General features: G+C 38.1%; 1 protein-coding gene and 1 long non-coding RNA gene across 2 annotated transcripts in view; one reads left to right on the top strand and one right to left on the bottom strand.

The window, feature by feature from the left end:
• The window catches only part of XKR7 (XK related 7), a 90,422-nt gene that overhangs the window by 12,263 nt on the left and 65,708 nt on the right, over positions 1–12,451 (bottom strand). The window lies entirely within an intron of this gene.
• The window catches only part of LOC138303875 (uncharacterized), a 140,255-nt gene that overhangs the window by 125,532 nt on the left and 2,272 nt on the right, over positions 1–12,451 (top strand). The window lies entirely within an intron of this gene.

Here is a 12,451-nt window from a genome sequence, read left to right as displayed (position 1 = left end):
AGAAATTATATTTACATTTTAAGAACCCAGTGAAAAAATATTAGTTGCTAACTCTTGTGTCACTTCTGAAGGTAACATTTCCTGTCTGCCCCATGGTCTCAGTGTTATAGTCTGAGACCCAATGATGATGTCAAATACAATGAAACCAACCTCAATGAATGAGGAGAGATTCTGAATCACAAGCACGTCCTTACAAGAGCGCAACTTCATCCATTCATGTTTAATCAAAGTGAAGAGAGGCTGTGTTCTACAAGGTCATAACTGATGAAGTCATTTTGGTGTGCAAGGACCATCATGTATTCCCTAAAATACTGTAAGTATTGAACCATCTTTGGTGGAAAGATCAACAGAAGAAAGCCATAAGAAATTGACAATCCCCAAATGATTGTTAAAGAAGAAATTGGTAATACTAGTTATATTAGGTAATGCTAAGTATGTATTTATAGGTAAGTATAGATTTACTATTCTTAGCCCTACATATATGTACCTTGACAATATTGTTGCTCTCTATATTCTGTCATACTATTCCCTGCTTGTTGATTGTAAGGAATCTTCCTTACAGTGAACCTCTAAATCTTTCACCTTTTCTGTATCCTGATTTTTAAACTTCAGTGAAGTATGGCTCTTTTATGCCTGGATCAGCTCTCATTTGCTTTTATAAAAATATTAAACCATTCCACGAGGAAGGCATATCCAGTCAATGATAATGCAATGCTCATTTGGGCTTTGTTTTCATAGAACAAAGAACAAGTGTAACATCTAGTCATAAACAAACTGTCATTTAAGTTCTTGAGGGAGCTTTCTTTAAAAGTAGATAGCTATTTAGATATGTAGATGCATATACATACACAACCACACATACCTAGTCTGAGATTACACAGTCAGAATAATTCATATTAAAACTTGCAAGATATTTTTGGCAATATTATTTTTTTAATCAATATTATGTAAGAGATTTCATGCTATTTAAAATTTAAGCAAGCCCTGAGCTAATACACAGTCAGCTGTACGGGTCTTACTCAGCTCCTCTGAAAGGGATTAACTGAAATACACAAATGCTGACAGATCTTAGACTAAAAGTCAGGTATATGTCACAACTTAAGACGTCGTCCAAGAAGAACAGGGGACACTAAGTAAGAAGGTGAAGACAGTTTGGCCCAGATTTAAGAGGGCCTAGCGCCTCCTTGCGAAACATTAGCATATTTTTTTTAATGCTAATGTGGCCCAACGAGGCCAAAATCGCAGCACCAAATTTACAAAGTGGGACAACCTCGAAACCAACAAAAAATCTGATATGGAAGTTCTAAAGTCTCATTACTGGACCTTTGTTCATGACCATTATGTTTTAAATCCGGACAATGGTTGCCTAACTAACCAATAGTTTGATTTCAAGTTTGTTCCTGAATTTGAGACTTTTTTAGATAATATCACACCCCCTCTTGCCACAAGCTTATATGTAAGGTTCCAATTGGGGAACCTGCCGCTTCATGCATTAAGTTTGAAATGGAAGAATGGTGCGGTATATAACACTTGCCCAGCTTGCGGCACAGGCCCCAAAACTGCACAGCACAAGTAGATACGGCCCGTGTGCCTGAATCTGGAGACAAGAAGATATTATGTTGCCCTTAGAATACAGAAACTGATACTTTGAATACTGAAATCTGATACTTCTGATATTATAGTGTTCTCCGTGAGTAGTTTTCTGATAAGTGTGTGGTACAAAAGGGGTACGTTCCTAGTCTAGCCTGAAGCATTTTGTGCGGCTAGAGACAGGGATAGCACCCCACTGTTATGTTTTAGAGTCTTGTAATATGTTTTTTTTCCCTTCTTACATCACTATAATTGTTTAGATTTGTGTGAAGGCAGTCTCTTGATTTTTCAGATACTTTCCCTCACACTGTCTTGGCTTGTTTAACTAAAGCATGTGCCTAGTGTGTCCAATGACGTATTTTAGCACATCTACCCAATTTAATTCAAGCACATTTTTTAACAGAGCTATGCTAGAGTGAGTATTGTTTAATAATCCATCTATATTTATGGTAGCGTACACACAGATTATTAATGAATTGCATTGCACTCACAATAATTTAGGGCCTCGTTACGAGTCTGGCGGTCAACAGACTGCAAGACTCGCGATGGCAGTCATGACAGTCATGACTGCTGCCGGTTTGGCAGTCGCCGGTTTGGCAGTCCGACCGCCAAATTAAGAGTTTGTAGGTCAGACCACCAACCAACTGCCTTCCCCGCCGGGAACAGTTTTCCCGATGGGCTGACAGCGGTGCAGATTTTAATCAGCCATGGCAGGGCGGAACTCAGTGCCGCCCTGCTGATTACAACCTTGGTCTCCACCAGCCTTTTCATGGCGCTTTCACCGCCATGAAAAGGCTGGCAGAGAACAGGCGCAGGGGGCCACTAAAGGGCCCTGCACTGCCGAGCACCCTCTTAATGAGCACTACATGCTGTGCAGACAGTGTGTGAATTAAGAGGGTGCTAGTTACAAATGCGGGCGACAGCATTGGCACCAGCTCAATTTCGAGCCAGCAACAATGCAGCAACCACTTTCCCGCTGGGCTGACGTGCAGAAACCTAGGTTTCTGCCCGTCAGTCCATCAGGAAAGTCGTAACGGGGCCGGCGGAGAAGTAGCCAGTGCGGCGGCAACCTCCCTGTCAGAAGTTCAGCAGATGGGTCTCGTAATCTGACCCTTAGTGTCTTACATTGTGCGTGTTGCACAACGCATTGATACGAAATCACAAAATACCACTTATTTGCAGCCCATAAATGTGTTCAAATTGCATATACATATTTTATATTTTGTATTCTCTTTTCATCTGTTTTCTAATGTATTACATGTTGCACTATTTTTATTGTACTTTGATGGTTTTAAAACTGAATAAAGTATTTTAACACAATTATGTAAATCGTTTTTTAAGTTTTTGAACTATACTATTGATTTTAAAAATGTAATGTTTATTATTCTAATGCATTGCACTTTGTTTAAATGTTTCTCAACATTTTATTGAGGAAAATAAATTTAAATTATTGATTGTTTATATGTATTTTCTTCAAGTTGTGTTTATGTTGGAATATTGGTTGGGTAGTGTTCTATTAAAACATATGGGGTCATTTTATTAAACTTATGAAAGGACTTTCGAATGTTTAGGTGGGAAAAGCTCTTAAGTTACATTTTTTACATGGTTTTTTATTCATAAATGCTTGTAAATGTGTGCTTAAGGTTTTGCAAATAGCCATAAGAAAATGCACAACTTAAGCTCAATTGTGTAACTTACTCCGCCTTCAAATTCTTACATTAAAATAAAAAAAGAATTGCTATTATTAAAAATCATTTAACATTACACATGACAGTGTTTTGTAATACATTTCTAAGGTAAATTTTAATGAAAAATGTTATTGACAATTTCAAGTTGTTGAAAAATGAGTCATATCAAGGGCTATTGAACGAGTACACCCAATATTCATGAGTAATACTGTGCTTGACAATATCAAATATAGGGGCGTGCATATTTTGTGCTGTCAGATGTTAAGGTAACATACTACCTTAAAGGTAAAAGAATTCACAAAAATTCTTAACTCTTTCTTATATCATCCATACATTAAGCGTGAACATGGTGGCATAACTATGGTAGCCCATGTGTGAAGGAATTCTAAATTTCATAGGGTGGGTGGAGTAAAAACCTTTTGCCAGGGAGAAATATTTATGGTTGAAAGAAAAATATATTTTTTTAAAAATTGAAAAAACATATTAAATCAACTGCAATTGGCAATAGACACCACACTTGCCATTCAAGCCCACTAATGAAAGTTACACATTTTTGTGAACTGCATGAAGATCATAGCAAATCTTAAGAAAGTCTTAAGTTTATTCTCAGTGACCTATTTGTGTGAATTGCAATATTAATCCCAAGTTCAGCACACTCTTGCAATTTTTTAAAGATTGTCTTAAGCAAAGAGATATTAGTAAACTGGCCAGATGTACTTATTTTTTTATTATTACTTTTATTATTATTGATATAATTATTGTATTTATATGTTCATTTCTCTTTAAGTCTTATAGACATTTGTTTTTACATGTTGTTGGTTTTGTGGGAAATTGGGTGGGTAGTTTTCTTCACAAAAGAGAGATGTATTACTAATATTTAGTTTTTTTTAAATTAAAGGTAATTATTTAATTGTTAATATTTTTATTAGAGGATTCATTATTTTTTAATGATAAGTTGTTTGATTATTGTTTGGATTGTGGGGTATTCTTGGCATTGGGTTGGTAGAGTTTTATTCAAACTATCTTTCAATTACTATGCAAGTATTATTGTTCAGTTAATGTAAATTATTTCAACTGCTAATATTTTATTTATATGTATTTTTTTAATTATGTTGTAAATTGTTTACAGGTGGTTTGGGGGTTTGAGTCAGCAGTGGTTTAATTAAAATAAACATTAGTTAATATATGATTGTTATCTATAAGCATATCATTTTAACAGAATTTATTTAACATACTAATTTTGAGAAAACAAATATAATTTGAGTATTCGGGTTTATTAATTCACAAGTTAATATTTTTTGAAAAATGAAAAATGGATTGTACATTTTTGAGGAACTGGGTGGGTATTCTATTGTTTTTAGGATTATTAATTTGCAAAAGTATTGGGGATTATAGTAATTTACTTAAAACTCTTTTGATATTGTTTTAAATTATTACATAAAACAATTTACTATTCAAATAAACATAGATATAATAGTAAAAAAAGAAAGATTACATTGAAATTCATAATAATTTAATTGTATTTGTTAGTTATCATGTCCCACACAATTAATTACACATACCCAAGTTTTATAGTGGACTGGACTTAGAATAGTAAATCTGACCCCCCAAAGTAAGTGCTTGTGGGACTGGAGTTCAACTGTCTAAACTAATCTCCTCTTCCTCCCAAACAGATGTAATTTCCCAATTTTTGTGGATGCTCAGTGAGAATTCTAAATATGCCCCCACTGCTCCCCCACCATATATATATATATATATATATATATATATATATATATATATATATATATATATATATATATATATATATATATACTTTCCCCAATGTTGTGAGACTGCAGATAAAGTAGTAAATCACCCGCACCCCCCCATTATATACACCCTACCAGTGTTAGTGGGACTTGAGTTAGAATATTTACATACCCTTTCTACCCCATATAGATGCACATTCCCCAAAGCTTGAGAGACTGGAGTTGAATAATAATTATTTTTGCAACACAAAAAGATGATGGACAGTGTTAAAACTTTTCAAACACACACCCCTGGTCACAGATCTGGGGGTGAGAGTTTTGGGGTATCACCCCTCATCAGCCATCAGAGGTTGAATCCAGCGGAACAGTGAGGACCCACGTCTGGGCATACCTTTCCCACTTAGGGCGACAAAAGCAAAAAGAACAGATAATGGATGGAATGCTGAACAATGCAAGCATTCAGCCCCATGCCATTTTGTCTACACCATAGTCAACACCAGGTGCATCATTTACAAAGCCATCACGAACAGCCCAGGATCTGGAACAACAGTGTAATTTCCATCAGGACTGCCTGAATTCTCAACTTTTGTAAAGAGCACTACATCATAATGCTTTAACTGTTCACAACCAAGCTGCCTCTTTTATTACTCGTTGAGTTTATGCTTGTCTTTGACCATTTACAGCGCTCCGTTGCCTTTTGGCTAGGTCTGCACTATAGAAATATCGTACATATGCATAGATAGATTTGAAAGCACAGAGACTGCTGGCCCCAGGATGCTTGTTTCCAGTCCAGTAAGGACCTGACCTGGCAGTTCGGGCTGGACTGTTTCCAAGGGGAGCAGATTCAAGACTGATTTGCATATGACTAGGTCCAAACTGGAGTGGCATGGTGAGCAAAAGAACAATGGATTAAACCCATATCTGAGATTAGGGTGAGTGTTTGAAAAGTTTCAATACTCCGTCCATCATTCTTTTGTGGTGCTGAAGTTGCCCTCAGTCTGAAGGGTATGCCCAGACGTGGGTCCCTTGCTCACTGTGCCACTGGATTCAAGCTAGCCTGGCTGATGAAGGGTGATACCCTGAAACCAGTCCCAGGATGCTTGTTTCCGGTCCAGGGAGGACCTGGCCTGGCAGTTCGGGCAGGACTGTTCTCATGGGGAACAGGGTCAAGACTGATTTACATATGGCTGGGTCCAAACTGGGGTGGCATGGTAAGCAAAAGAATGATGCATTAAACCCAGATCTGTGACTGGGGCTGAGTGTTTGAAAAGTTTCAACACTCCGTCCATCATCCTTTTGTGTTGCTATAAATATTTTCCCCTCAAAACATATGCAGTTCCCCCATTTGTGGAGCTGTAGATAGAATATTTAATCTTACTACCTACATATATTAACCATCCCAATGTTTGTGTGAGTGGATTTAGAAGAGTAACTATGAACCCCACTCCCACAAATGTATGTATGTTTGCCACAATTTGGGTGACTAGAGTTAGAACAGTAAAGATGATGTCCTCTCTCCAGTGTTTCATAAGATTAGAGTTATAAAATGTAATCCCCCCTAAAAATATATGTACTTTCCTCAGTGTGTGTGGGACTGAAGTTAGAACAGTAAACGTGAAACCCCCCAATGTCGTCCCCTTATTCCAATGTCTGTGAAACTGCAGTTAGAATATTTAAATCTGCATTACATCAAATATAAGTCCTTTCCCCACTGTTTATGGGACTGGAGTTAGATTAGTGGGTACAGCCCCTAAATATATGCACTTTCCCAAATGTTAATGATTCTAGGGTTAGAATAGCAAACAGGACGTCCGCAACAATATGCATGTTCCCTAAAGATAATTTATTTGGAGTGTGAATAGAAAATGCCATCTAATTTCACATTATTATATATATTTTTTTTATTTTGTATAATTGTAATTATCATGTCAGACATTTTATTTTTTCACTTTTTTGTTCTTTGAATTTTCGATTTTATAATGTTAATGCTATGTATTTAAAACATGTAAAACAGATCTGATATATAGTAATTTATTATTTTAATAATTTATGGTGGTTGAAAACTGAGTCTAGAATTTGAGGTTTTTGTTATGTTTCTATTGACAATTAAGTATTTCCATATTGTTGGAAATAAAATAAAAAAAAATTTGTAACTTTTAGGACAGTGTACATTATTATGTGATAAAAACATTTCATATCGTTTATGTTGTTGGATAAAACATACTTGTTACAAAATGCATCTAATAAATCATAGGTATAGAAAATCAATAACTTGGATATAGTTATTTTAACATTGATACATTTCTATGGTTACGTAGTTTTGTGGTCGATATTTGGGACTACAACCATGTTTAAAAGGAGTAGACCAGAAGATAACTCAATAGATTTGCTGGGGTTAATTGGCAGTAAAAGTGGAACTCTTTTCATGGTATATTTATCATGAGCACACTTCAAGCTTAGAAAAGAGCATCCATACAGCAGGTTTTGAGTCAGGTGTTGTGGAACACATTCAACCACTTGGCTCTTTTTGACTTTCATTTTTTCTTTACTATAAAGACCTAAAATATATGCCTGTCATTGTGAAACATCAATCGAAAGAATGTGGCTCTGTGTATTGTAATCTGTTTGATATTACTGGGATATTTTACATGTGCATTCTAGGATTTATCATGCACTGTGAAGTTTGTGATCCTCTGCTCACTTGTTGCCACGTATGTTTTTAATGTGGTAATTGCAGCAATCTAGCACAAAATGAAGACATATAGGGGGTTATTCTAACTTTGGAGGAGGTGTTAATCCGTCCCAAAAGTGACGGAAAAGTGACGGATTTACCACCAGCCGTATTACGAGTCCATTATATCCTATGGAACTCGTAATACGGCTGGTGGTATATCCGTCACTTTACCGTCACTTTTGGGACGGATTAACACTCCTCCAAAGTTAGAATAACCCCCATTGTTAACTAAGTCTTGGGACTTCTCCCACTGGTGGAGATTTTGCTTCAGAAAATTAAATACGAAGGTAGTTTTCTTTACTGGGTGGAGATGTCAATCCCAGTTTGAGCGGGTTTCGTGGTGTGTGTAAATGGAGAACAGTGACGGCAGAATGTTGTAGACTTTTTGGCAGCTGTCTCCTCAACCAATGGCAACCAATGCATATGGCTGTGCATCTCGAGTTTGGTGAGTCTGGGTTAGCTCAAATGCTACAATAAAAAAGAGATGAGAACGCATTCTAGAGGGGCCCCGCATGAGTTTGTTAGCCTGAGCCCCACCAAAATGAAAGACATAGCTGCTTATGCCACTGTACATGCGTGCCAATCAAAAGAAGATACAGTTTCAACTTAGAAATGCTTGTAAAACCACCTGTCTGGCCTGTTCTTCCCGATAAGATGCACATCACCTTGCCAGACTAAATAGAACAAACACAAGATGGTCCACCTTGATCAGAATGACTCTGTCAACAGAATTAGATTCCCAAACTTTGTGGAAACAATGTAAATAGTGAGTTGTTGCAATCTACTGGGCTAGTTAATCTTATATAAAGAAAATAATTGTTAATTTTTCAAAAGAAATAGCAGTGACTGGGCATTCTGGTTATTGTGCATTATTCAAGTACTAACTGACTCTGAGTTTTTAAACCCTCTCCTTAAACCCTCCCCTTCAGCAGTATACTTTGACTGATTCATCTTCCCAGACTCTGAGAGTTAGTGGCCCCAAAAGAAGGCTCTCTTCAGTTGCTTAAGATGTGCAATAGTGCCAATCTCTGGGGTCCAGGGATGACTGACAACCCTTATCACAAAGATAGCTCAGATCTACTTACCTCCCCGATCCTGGACAAATGACCTGTCTAAATGCCTTCTGTTTCCTAAGGAGAAATCCCCAGACCTCTGGCAGGAGATTGGTCCCAGAAAATACTTAGCCCCATTGAAACAAATCTTTTAGAGTTCTTACTGTAAATGAATCACCCACAAAACAAGCATTTGCAATGCAATGGGTCTTCCATTTGCTTGAGTTAGAACCTTCAGCGTTGTATATTCCTAACTGGACTTTTATTGCCTCCTAAATTGAAAAATGTATAAGTAAAACAGTTGACAGAAGCAAGCCAATTCAAAGTGCCACAGCTGCCATGAGCGTGAACGCAAAAGAGAGACACAAAAGGAAAAAGAAGTTTGTTTGCAGTCAAACGTATTGGCAGATGTGCAATTATCCATGTAACAGTGTTGATGAGCAAGGCAGTAGCAAAACTGCCCCAAGGAGGGACAAACATAAAGCATTTACCAATGATAACAAAGGATTTTTGAAAGGCAAGCCCATTAACGAGTGATAGTGATGGGCATGCAGTGGGTGTGGTTAAAAAACCCACAGTTAGATTACAACACATCAGAGCACTTGCACTCAACCTAAAAACTGCTTATAATCCAGTGCTGGTGAACATCAGTCTCAAAGATGTGTGACTCGCAGGAACTGAACTCCTGCTTCAGAGGTAGGAGGTGACGGAGTGATGAAAGCTGCCAAAAAAAAGGTCCCCGCCCGCAAAGAAAAGTATGGATTTTCAAAGCACACATGTGACACAAGAAGATTGTTTAAAAATAGTTTTGGCTACTCTGCCTGGGTGCGTATATGTCAATAGTATAGCTAATAATATTGCAGCAAGTGCAATGGCACTGGGGACCAGGAGACTCAGGGAACCTTGGCATCACATAGTGGTGCTTTTTCATTACTCACCAGCACAAACAGGGATGGGGATGGAATGTATTTGCATCTGGTACTGTTCCTACTTTGGGAGTAGGACTACATGGTTTACGACGGAAGCATTGCCAATTGTGGGTGTCTTAGTTGGTCCCACACCGTTTGGAAGTTGTTGCCTGACTTTGGCTAGCTTGCAGTGCCTCACACACCTAGAACGTGAAGCTGATTTGTGGCAACCTAAACACGACACTCTGACTCCTCAGGGAAGTCAAGGTAAACAGATCATACCCCTTTCTCTAAGTTACACAAGGACACATGCCAGGGTAAACAAAGAGATGCGAGATAAGTTTCAATATATTTATTGAAGCAGTTGCACAGATTATAAAAAGCATGAGCTGCAATAATTAGGCAGATGAAACATAACACAGTGATCATTGTTACCATCAGAGTGAAAAGAATAAAAAAATCCATAATTTTGGTATGATCCTAAAGCCTAATGATTCCTACCTACACCCTAATGTCTTAAACCTGAGAGCATAGAGGTGGTAACCTGCCTGTCCCGGTCTGTGGGAAGGACTCCAACCCCATTCCTGAAAGGCGGGCAAGTGCCTACCTGTTGTTTGCTGGCAAGCCTCCTGGTTGGCTGAAGAGTCAGTGCCAGGATCAGAAAAGCAGTCAAAAGAATTGTGTAAGTCACAGGACGGCCATGACTGGAATGCCCTCTACCCTCCTTAGGTCTACATGGTGTATATATAACAAATCTAACAGTGCTCTAAGATCAGGCTTGACGTAATACTATGTCTAAAACTGAGAGTTGGCTCCATAACTCCTGGGGCAGCAATACTAGTTAGAATATCATATAATGAACATGGCAGCATTGAGCAGGGCACAACGTGAAATGCGTGTGAGGGCTGATAAAATGTGCAAGTGGACAACTATGTCTTCACAGAAAAGGCAGCTTATTAAAATATAAAAACAATGAGTTAAAAGCTGGATGTGCTAAAATACATTAAAATGAATAATACGTGTATTTGTGTGAAAGGGCACAATCTACAGTCCCAAAGCTAAAATAAGGGTGCCCAACCTAGGTACTAAGGGGGAATCCACCACAGTGTGAAGGTGTTTCAAAACCCCAAATAGTGAAAGAGGCGCGGGGTAGTGAAACAGAGTAGCAAGACAAAAGAAAAGAAAGAGGAAGAGAGAAGATGCGGTAACAGAGCCTGTCAAAAAATTAAAAAAACAGGGAGAGTTCAGAATATGAAGAAAAGGAGCAAACTTATGAAAAATAGAGAATAAACAAAATATGAACAAAGTAAAAAAGCACTCCCAAGCAGTAATACGTGCCACCCGTTTATGCAATCCTTGCAGTCTTTGACATATACCATCAATTACATAGCATGGATAATAGAGGGCACTCCTGCGAGGAAAATGATATGAGTAAGCTGATCATGCTTCTCGTATGTGTTGGAACAGTCTTGGGTTTTTCACCATCTGGACGCAGATTTCACTAAATTTGGCACATATCCCAGCTTTCAATGAGGGTTGATCGAACACAGAGGAAAGCAAATTTTCATGTGTTCTAAAATAAAACTAGTCAGCAACCCCAATCAGAAAATAGTTTTACTAACAAAAATAATACTGTGTGTAAAGATTGCATCTAATTACACGTAATATCTCAATGCTTGTGTTTCCTATGTTGGCAAGTGCTGTCAAATAAGTAGTTCTGTGCCCTTTAGTCGATACAAAATTGTGTTCCTACATCTATGTTTGTGGAATGTCCTTGTTTTGGGATTTCAAAATCTGGTCACCACAGAGACGAGGAGGGAGGAATGATAAACTTAATAGAGGGACCCAAGTGAAGAAATAATAGGAGGTGACTATGTTAGGATACAGCTGGTAGCCCATACGGAATTTGAATAATGTCTACCTTAAGCACCACAGCAGTTGTCAAAGTAAGATGAGCATTCTCTGGATAAGTGATTTTTTATGAGATGGAAGGCCCAATGATAATCTTTTGTGGGTGCAAAGCCAGAGATTCGCCAGATCACAAGCTTGGTAACCACAACATTGTGTCGCATAATGGCTTTAACAATCCATTCTGAATCACAAATAGGAAGGGCACAAAGTGTGTCCCCATCATATTTGGGATAATAAGTTCAATATGTGAATGGTTGTGACCGCAACAGTGGTTGCAAATCATTGATCAGTACTAACCCCTCTCTGGGTGGCATATGATTTGCAAAGGGGACAGCTTCCTCTGTGAGAGTTGTGGAGGGCAGTCCCTTGACCACTTCCAGCTCCCCCCAACGTCCTCCCCGGATTTCGAAGTGTTTTCTAAAGCAGCACCTGTGCCTTTAGGGGACACAAAAAGATATTTACATCCAATGATGCAAATGACGTGATGAGATCTGCTGGCCTTTGCAGGCCTCAATCCTTGTGTTTGCACCCATTTGTATAGGCTCAAAAACATTCCTCCTGCCTCATTGATTTTAACTTTTGTAATGATCTCATCACAAAATCTATATTCACAGGGGTTTTGTGACGTCCTGTGATTAGATTAGTACAAAAGTCGCAAAAGTCGCATCTAACAAGGAAGCCTGTTAACAAACCAGTCAGAGTTGCACATACTGGTTTGTAAACAGGGCTCCACTCATCCAGCCAAAATCTGAAACAGGACTATTCCCAACCATAACGATAATCAGGAGGAACCATGGATTTAATCACATATCTTTCA

The sequence above is a fragment of the Pleurodeles waltl genome, chromosome 7 (assembly GCF_031143425.1).
Source record: "Pleurodeles waltl isolate 20211129_DDA chromosome 7, aPleWal1.hap1.20221129, whole genome shotgun sequence".
Lineage (NCBI taxonomy): Eukaryota > Metazoa > Chordata > Amphibia > Caudata > Salamandridae > Pleurodeles > Pleurodeles waltl.
This window is presented reverse-complemented; position numbering and strand designations above follow the sequence as displayed.